This window comes from Micromesistius poutassou (assembly GCF_964030765.1).
Source record: "Micromesistius poutassou genome assembly, chromosome: 13".
Classification (NCBI taxonomy): Eukaryota; Metazoa; Chordata; class Actinopteri; order Gadiformes; family Gadidae; genus Micromesistius; species Micromesistius poutassou.
This window is the reverse complement of record NC_140283.1, coordinates 4,319,635-4,328,373: the sequence shown is the minus strand read 5'-3', so window position 1 is coordinate 4,328,373 and position 8,739 is coordinate 4,319,635.

Here is an 8,739-nt window from a genome sequence, read left to right as displayed (position 1 = left end):
GATAGATAGACAGATAGATAGATAGATAGATAGATAGATAGATAGATAGATAGATAGATAGATAGATAGACAGATAGTCAGATAGACAGATAGATAGAGACAGACATACAGACAGACAGGTATATATATATATATAGATAGATAGATAGATAGATAGATAGATAGATAGATAGATAGATAAAGAGAGAGTGAGTGAGAGATAGAGAGATTAATCAATATATGCATAGATGAGAGAAAGAAAGCATAATCACATTCAAGGTCTCAAATCAAAAATTTGCTAAGTTTTTGCAGATGTAAACCACTAGTCTTATTTTGAGCTTGTGAGAGTTGTGTAATTAGGTTAAAGCGTATTGAGTTAGCATATAGCATGCTGCAGGTGGGTGGTATCTCTGCCCACCGTTGAAAGTGTCAGACACATTCCCTTATCAGTTCTCCGTCCAACAAACACATGATGGATAGCTGGGCTGGAAAAGTGATAAGCACATGTGTTTGACAAAATTATAATGTAGCCAAAAGCATATTTCTGATAACACTATCGTACCAAGTATACCAGCACTGATAAGGAACCCTGGATTGAAAAATAACCTTTTAATTTAAGTCATTTGTGTCAAGCATTACCTGCAAGCGAAAGGAAAAATGTCTGAATGAAGAGTTTTTGTTCATTCTGTCTTCCACTCTATTCATGAACTCTAGTGCCTGACAGCCTTTATTTCTGCCAGGGTTGTAGAGTTGTAAAGGTATCCATTTAGTCCTCTGAATCCAACAGACAAAGTAACTAAAGGAAGACAAACAAAGACTTTTATGGTACTCTAGCCCCGCCTTGATGATGGCCATATCTTGTCTCTTACTGGCTGAAGGTGAAACCTTTCAATGATTTCATGCTTGCTGACCAATGGCTGGCCAGCGCCTGAATTGAACCACGTAGTCCAGTGTTGGGCGAGGGGGCTGGCACTCACCCAGAGGTGTTGTAAACACAACTCAGCAATGCCCCAAATGCAAAGCTCAAACTAGAGGTTGAATGCTGAGTATTGTGAAATAATGCACAGTGACATTGTATTGGAGGAATCCTGTTATTTAACAGCATGGTCATCAAAATAATGCAGTGCTGCACGTTATTAATAGGAAGCTGCAGCCTGAACAATCTTTCAACATAATTTTAAATGCCTATTTACTTTTCTCTAAATATTTACCCTTGAATGTATATTTTGGATATTTTGGACTCAACAAAATGTCTATAATTTGTATTACTATAAATTAATGTTGCAACTGTGTCACTCATAATGTAACATTATTTGTTACAAAACAGTTTTGAATACCTACTCTCTCTCTCTCTATCTCTCTCTCTCCCTCTCTCTCCCTTTCTCTCTCTCTCTCTCTCTCTCTCTCTCTCGCTCTCTCTCTCTCTCTCTCTCTCTCTCTCTCACTCTCTCTCTCTCTCTCTCTCTAGTGCGGTCGGCAGAGGAAGGACTGCAGCCGTGTCTCTGTGTGTTTAGCAAATGTTATCTTATACCGGTTTCCTTCGTTCTCTCATTGTGAAAGTCCACCCACCCACACAACACCACCGACCACCGCCACCACTACCTCCCCACCAACAGCACCACCACCACCAACACCAGCACCACCTCCCCCACCAGCAGCAGCACCACCACCCTTCCACCACTAACACCACCCACACAACACCACCGACCACCGCCACCACTACCTCCCCACCAACAGCACCACCACCACCAACACCAGCACCACCACCAGCACCACCTCCCCCACCAGCAGCACCACCACCACCCTTCCACCACTAACACCACCCACACAACACCACCCGACCACCGCCACCACCACCACCATCACCACCCACACACCACCACCAGCACCACCACCTCCCCCACCACCAGCACCACCACCAACACCACCACCACCACCACCACCACCCTTCCACCACTAACACCACCCACACACCACCAGCCCAACCACAACCACCACAGACCATCACCTACACCACCCACACACCACCACCCCAACCACCGCCTCCCCCGCTACCACCCTACCACCACCACCACCCTACCACCACTACCCTACCACCACCACCACCACTACCCTACCACCACCACCACCACCACCCTACCACCACCACCACCACCACCCTACCACCACTACCCTACCACCACCACCCTGCCACCACCTCCGCCCTACCACCACTACCCTACCACCACCACCACCCTACCACCACCACCCTACCACCCTACCACCACCCTACCACCACTACCCTACCACCACCACCACCCTACCACCACTACCTTAACATCACCCTACCACCACTACCCTACCACCACCCTGCCACCACCACCCTACTACCACCACGACCACCCTGCCACCACCTCCGCCCTACCACCACCACCCTACCACCACCTCCGCCCTACCACCACCACCCTACCACCACCACCCTACCACCACCGCCCTACCACCACTACCCTACCACCACCACTCTACCACCACCCTACCACCACCACTACCCTAACACCACCCTACCACCACCACCCTACCAACGCCCTACCACCACCCTGCCACCACCACCACCACCCTACCATCACCAACACCCTACCACCACCACCCTACCACCACTACCCTACCACCACCACCCTACCACTGCCCTACCACCACCCTACTACCACCGCCCTACCACCACCACCCTACCACCACCGCCCTGCCACCACCGCCCTACCACCACCGCCCTACTACCACCACCCTACCACCACTACCCTACCACCACCACCCTACCACCACCACCACCACCACTACCCTAACACCACCCTACCACCACCACCCTACCAACGCCCTACCACCACCCTGCCACCACCACCCTACCACCACCACCCTACCACTGCCCTACCACCCTGCCACCACCTCCGCCCTACCACCACCGCCCTACCACCACCACCCTGCCACCACCGCCCTACTACCACCACCCTACCACTGCCCTACCACCACCCTACTACCACCACTACCACCCTGCCACCACCTCCGCCCTACCACCACCACCCTACCACCACCGCCCTACCACCACCACCCTACCACCGCCCTCCCACGCAAACCCAGAGCGGTGTCTGGCTCTGTGATCCGCTGCTGGCTCTCCTCTCCACACAGGCCGCCAGCAGCGGTCACATGGATGAGGGGAGACGGTGCCCGGCCCTTCCCTGCCCTCCCCTGGGATTAGGCACCCTGTTGTTCCCACAGTCTGGAGCAGCACCGCGGGCCCTGGGGGGGGGGGGGGGGGGGAGAGTGGGGGAGACCACTCACACACAGACATGCAATGTATACACACGCACAAAGTCACCAATCAGCGTTTTGGTTGTTGGTTTTTTGTTCATATTTGGATCTGTTGGTTTTATTTGGTCGCACAAAACACAAATAAAGAAGAGAAATCACAGACACCTCCCACACAACATACACCAATGCACAGGCACAATGCACAGGCTTTACCCACACACACGCACTGAAGGCACGCACACACACACACACACACACACACACACACGCACCCACGCAGACACACATGCATGCACGCAAACCCCCCCCCCCACACACACACACACACATACACACGCACACAAATACGCACACACACACACACACACACTTAATTTAGGATTGTAGCTAAAATGGAGCGATAGATTACAGTAAATTTACCTATTAGCTATTATTAATTGAGGAGCGGGAATTCTCAAGATTGACAGACAAAATAATAAAGCACACACAACAAAAACATTTCTAGAAAGATATAATGAATTGAATGAAAGTCCTTAACAAACAAACAGAGTATGTGCAGGTGTCTGTGTGTGTGTCATCAAAAACACACACTAATACACACACACACACACACACAAGCACACATACTAACAAAAAGGGGATTATAATAGTTTACAATAGTAGAAAAGGTTATTTTGCATCTATACAGCAAATGTATAAACAGAAGAACATTATCCTAAGTAGAGTAACGCTACAAACTAGATGTATTACACTGCAAATATTACAATTATGGACATATTCAAACATCGATAACAGAATTGAGGGCTCAGGGTGGATAGTTGCTACGGCGTTAGGGTTAGCCAACCGGTTTGCCTAACCCCTTATTAAGCCCCCTAATAGTGATAGGAAAAGACAGAGAAAGTGATTACAGTCGTGGAGGTTCCCACCTCCTCAGCCTGTGTGTGTTGGGTTGTGGAGCAGGTAGGTAGGCAGCACCCACTCCGGCCCCCCATTGAGGCCATGGGCCTGCTGATTGAAGGAGGGGGAATTCGCTGGGTGTAACTTTTTAATCTGATACTAAGAGCCACTTGACTGATGGCAGCCATTAGCGAACCTTCCTGCGAACATCAGGTGAATCCCGCTAACGCTCGCCTGAGAGAGTGATGGATGCATTTTAAAGTCAGCAGCTGGCTGGAGGCCAACTGTGGGACATGAATTCATGATCGCGAGAGACTAAAGCTAATTTGTTTCGGCTTCATTTCATAGTGATAGTGGTCTGTAGGTTGATTTTAGCAGTCAGCGTCCTAGTGCTGTTTAACGCAGACTGACATGACCTGTGGTTTTAAATAAATGACCAGCAGAGGGCGGCATCCAAAGATACTTTATGTATTTATAGTGATAGCAAATGCAACAGCGCTTGGAGTCATGAGGATGCCTTGCTCACTCCATTGTTTTGCTTCACAACAACAGCAAGATTATACTGTTATAGTTTGATTCATCAAAGTATTACATTTAATACTTTAAACTATCATTAAACACAGACCGTTGATAATGTGTTCTACCATCCAGGAGGGGAGCAATCGAGGATCTGAATGTGATTGGGATTTTTCATTTTGAAGACATATCATTATTTCTAGCAGAGATATTCATATGCTAGGTTATTTGCATACATCTAACAATAAGATATCTTATTTTTTTTTAATCATTTAGCTATTTAAAAACAAGGTAGATCTTATTTTTTATATAATTTGGCAATGGGTTTAGTTTATATTGGCCCAGATATATATATATATATATTTTTTTTTTCTTCTTTCAATAGGTCTACTTTATTATTTAATTCATGTCAATAACAAGAAAATAATGGTAACAGGAATTACCTGTCAGGATTGCTGTCGCTATGCCCTAATGAATGAAAAAGATGATTGGAGGATAGATGATGAGTAATGTTTTAATTATGTAGCCTACCAGCATCTGGCTTAAATTTAACCAGATAATTTCACATTTGTGCTTTATCTAAAAAAATAAAACAACATTTGTCTATTTCCATGGTAAGTGCCCCTATAAATCAAGCCCTATCCACAATAGATATTCAAGTAATCAAGAATACTAATTGCAAACAATCCATATATGTAGTATATTAATCATATGTCATTATCAGATGTTCTTCATGTATAGGTGTCTAGGTCAGCAAGTGATGAACGAGTGAGCGGTAATCTGAGATAACTGCAGCTACATTGAGGCTGGTATTATGTTTGTCCACTAGATGGCGACCAGCAGTCAACTATTATGAAAACACCGCGCGAGCTGCACGGTCATCAGCCGCTATCGTCAATAGCAGATGATGAGGCTGCACAAATTAAAAACAAAACACCACAAACTTGTAATCCCTTTTCCTCAATTACAATACATTGGCTTTCAGTAATGCAATTTAAATGCACTTCAAATGAATGTCCCTCTCTTATTGTACATGTACGTCTATACAGGTCCTTGTGTGTGAAATGCCTTGTGATGGCCATTCCCTGTATATTAGAAAGTCGTGGACGGATCAGCGTCTGCAACGATGCTCGGTTATCAGAATTTCCTCAGTAGATCTGCAAGGATCCCCTCTCATAGGCTGATTCAAGTTGATCGTCGTGGGCTTCTGTACGTAGCCTACAAAATGTATATAAAGTGTACACCGATGAGAGCACAAAATAGATGCATTTTCTAGAAACTCTACAGTGAAATAGTAGAGAAAGGAGGGGATTAAAGACCACAACCTTAAATATCAGCTCTGCACAGTGTTGCCAAGTCTTGTTGCCATGGTGATTGCATCCCACTGCAGGTGTGAGTAACGACAGAGGAAGTCAACTGTGCTTCCCTCCCTGTGTCTCTTTGTCTTCTTGTGCATCCTCTCTTGCATCACGCTCCGTCTCCATGTGTTCCAACATATGTGTGTGTGTGTGTGTGTGTGTGTGTGTGTGTGTGTGTCTAAGCATGTGTGTATGTTTGTGTTTCCCCCTAATATAGCTTGCCCATGTGATTCAGCCTGACAACAGTTGTTATCTCTCAGCGTTCTCTGCCGTTTCCACCAAGTTGTTGATTACAGACAGAAACAAGCAGGCTAGTCCGAGACAAGTCCGGTCTATGGAGATGGCTGTCCTCTGCTTTACCTGTTAGAAATCTCCCTCCAAGACAACACACTTGGTGACTGTTCAAACGTATTTAAACGCCAGGCAGTGTGTGAGGCTAGCCCTGGATAACGTACTTGAGGAACTACTCAGAAAACTCAATGGTTTTGCCTATCAATGCAGCACTAAGACCAAAGGTCAGAGGGCATGGTACAGACAGCAGGTCACTTCAGCTGTTGGACGATTGATCCTTTCTGCAGTTTCAGCATAAATCGCATCTAAAGAAAAAATGGTGATGAACAAAACGTGTCATTACAATCAAATGTAAATATTATATTTCATTTTATTATAACCATGTATGCCTGATTCAGGGGCTCGCTGAAGAAGCAATACACAGTAATTGTTCATCTACCACTAGGCTACTCTCATGAATGTGTTACATAACATCTGCTTCAAAACGATGCAAAACAAACTATAGGTATCCAGAGTCATACTCCCTTTTCTACATTGGAGGAACCGACATGGAAACGTTACATTTAAATGAAAAGCACATTATATTCCGCTAGAGAGCCACCCTCGCTTTCTGCTTGTCCGCTCGGATCAGAGCCCGGCGCCCGGCCCTGTGCATCGCGGTCCGCCGCGGCTCCACCGCTGCTCAACAACATCCCCGTGGCGTCGTTCGCTCTTGACTCTAACTTGCAGAGACGCGTGGATGCTTATTATTAATCCGAGGGACTGCGTGGGCCGCACAAAGGCCACCCTCGTGGAAAATGTGACAGAAATAGACTTCTCCTTTTTTTTTTTTTGCCCATCTAGATGGAAGTGTGTTAGCTGTTCCACCGCGGTGGCTGTGCTGCTGATGTTGCTGGGTTTTTCCTGAAGGGCGGCGGAATATGTCATTATTAATGGTTGACATTTTCACGGTTCTTGGTTCCGTCTTCTGGATGCACGCTCGCTAGGCCTTCGTATTTGATTCCCAGTGGAAGCGTCTCACCCATGTATCCCCACGCAGTTAGCAGGCCAGTCATGAAGAATGAACATGCAATTTAACAATGTAACACACACACACACACACACACACACACACACACACACACACACACACACACACACACACACACACACACACACACACACACACACACACACACACACACACTAGTGGCCTACTGCTGATAAAACGTCTAAACATTAAACACATTTGAGTGTAGTCATTTAGCAGATGCATCTACCCAATGCAAGTGAGCTGTGAATTATTTTAAACATAAAAGTTTAAAAACAGCAACTTGAGTCTGAGTGAAGAGTAGCTCCACTCAGTGGAGAGTAGCTCAAAGTAGCTCAGTAGCTCAAAGAAAGAGAACAGGATAGGTTAGTAGGGTTAGTAGTATTTTAGTAAAACTACAATTTCTAACTGCTTTTCCTTACCACAGGGAAAAAAAGATTTTTAGAAACAAACCCACTGATGTGACGTAATGATGTGTACCAGAGCAGCAGCAGACTCCACAACTCACCGTCCTTCAACAAGCAAATTCAAACCAGAAACGACAGGCCAGAATACATTTTAAAGACAGACCCGAGATGTCAGCTCATGATGCTGTTCTATCACGTTACCGGGATCTGGACAATGTGATCTTAATCTTGTGACATGCAGCTTGTAGTCGCAATAATGTAGCACACTTAAAGACTATCAGGAGATAGGAACGGGGGGGGAAACATGGTGAATTTATGTATGATTTTCCGGTGTGAAAATGAAACAACTGAATATAAAGTGTTTTCTATGTATTCCGTTATGCCTTGACTCTATTCCTCAGATCATCCGTTTGTCTACGTTGTAATCTAAGCTAAGACAGACGCCCATTATATCGGAAGACCTTTGAAGCAAGGAGAGTCTGTTGTAGCCAGGTGTGTCAGGCTGGTGTAGAAGAGATAGATCTCATTAGTATACCATTAACCTATCACCTTGAGGAGGGCCAGTGTCATTCTTGAAAGAGACGGTCTGACCTCTGAAAACGTCAGCGTATGGATCCTAGGTGCGCCCTGACCGCCTGATCGGCTCACCTCCGACCGTCCAACAGATGTCACCCTTAGATCTAAACGAACAGCGATGGAGTGCAGAAGGAGCAGACGGACGTCCACCGCCACCCCCTCCTCCAGCACCGTGTGGTTGTTGTCCCGCGTGTCCCCTGACCTCCTCCAGCACCGTGTGGTTGTGTCCCAGGTGTCCCCTGACCTCCTCCAGCACCATGTGGTTGTGTCCCAGGTGTCCCCTGACCTCCTCCAGCACCATGTGGTTGTGTCCCAGGTGTCCCCTGACCTCCTCCAGCACCATGTGGTTGTGTCCCAGGTGTCCCCTGACCTCCTCCAGCACCATGTGGTTGTGTCCCAGGTG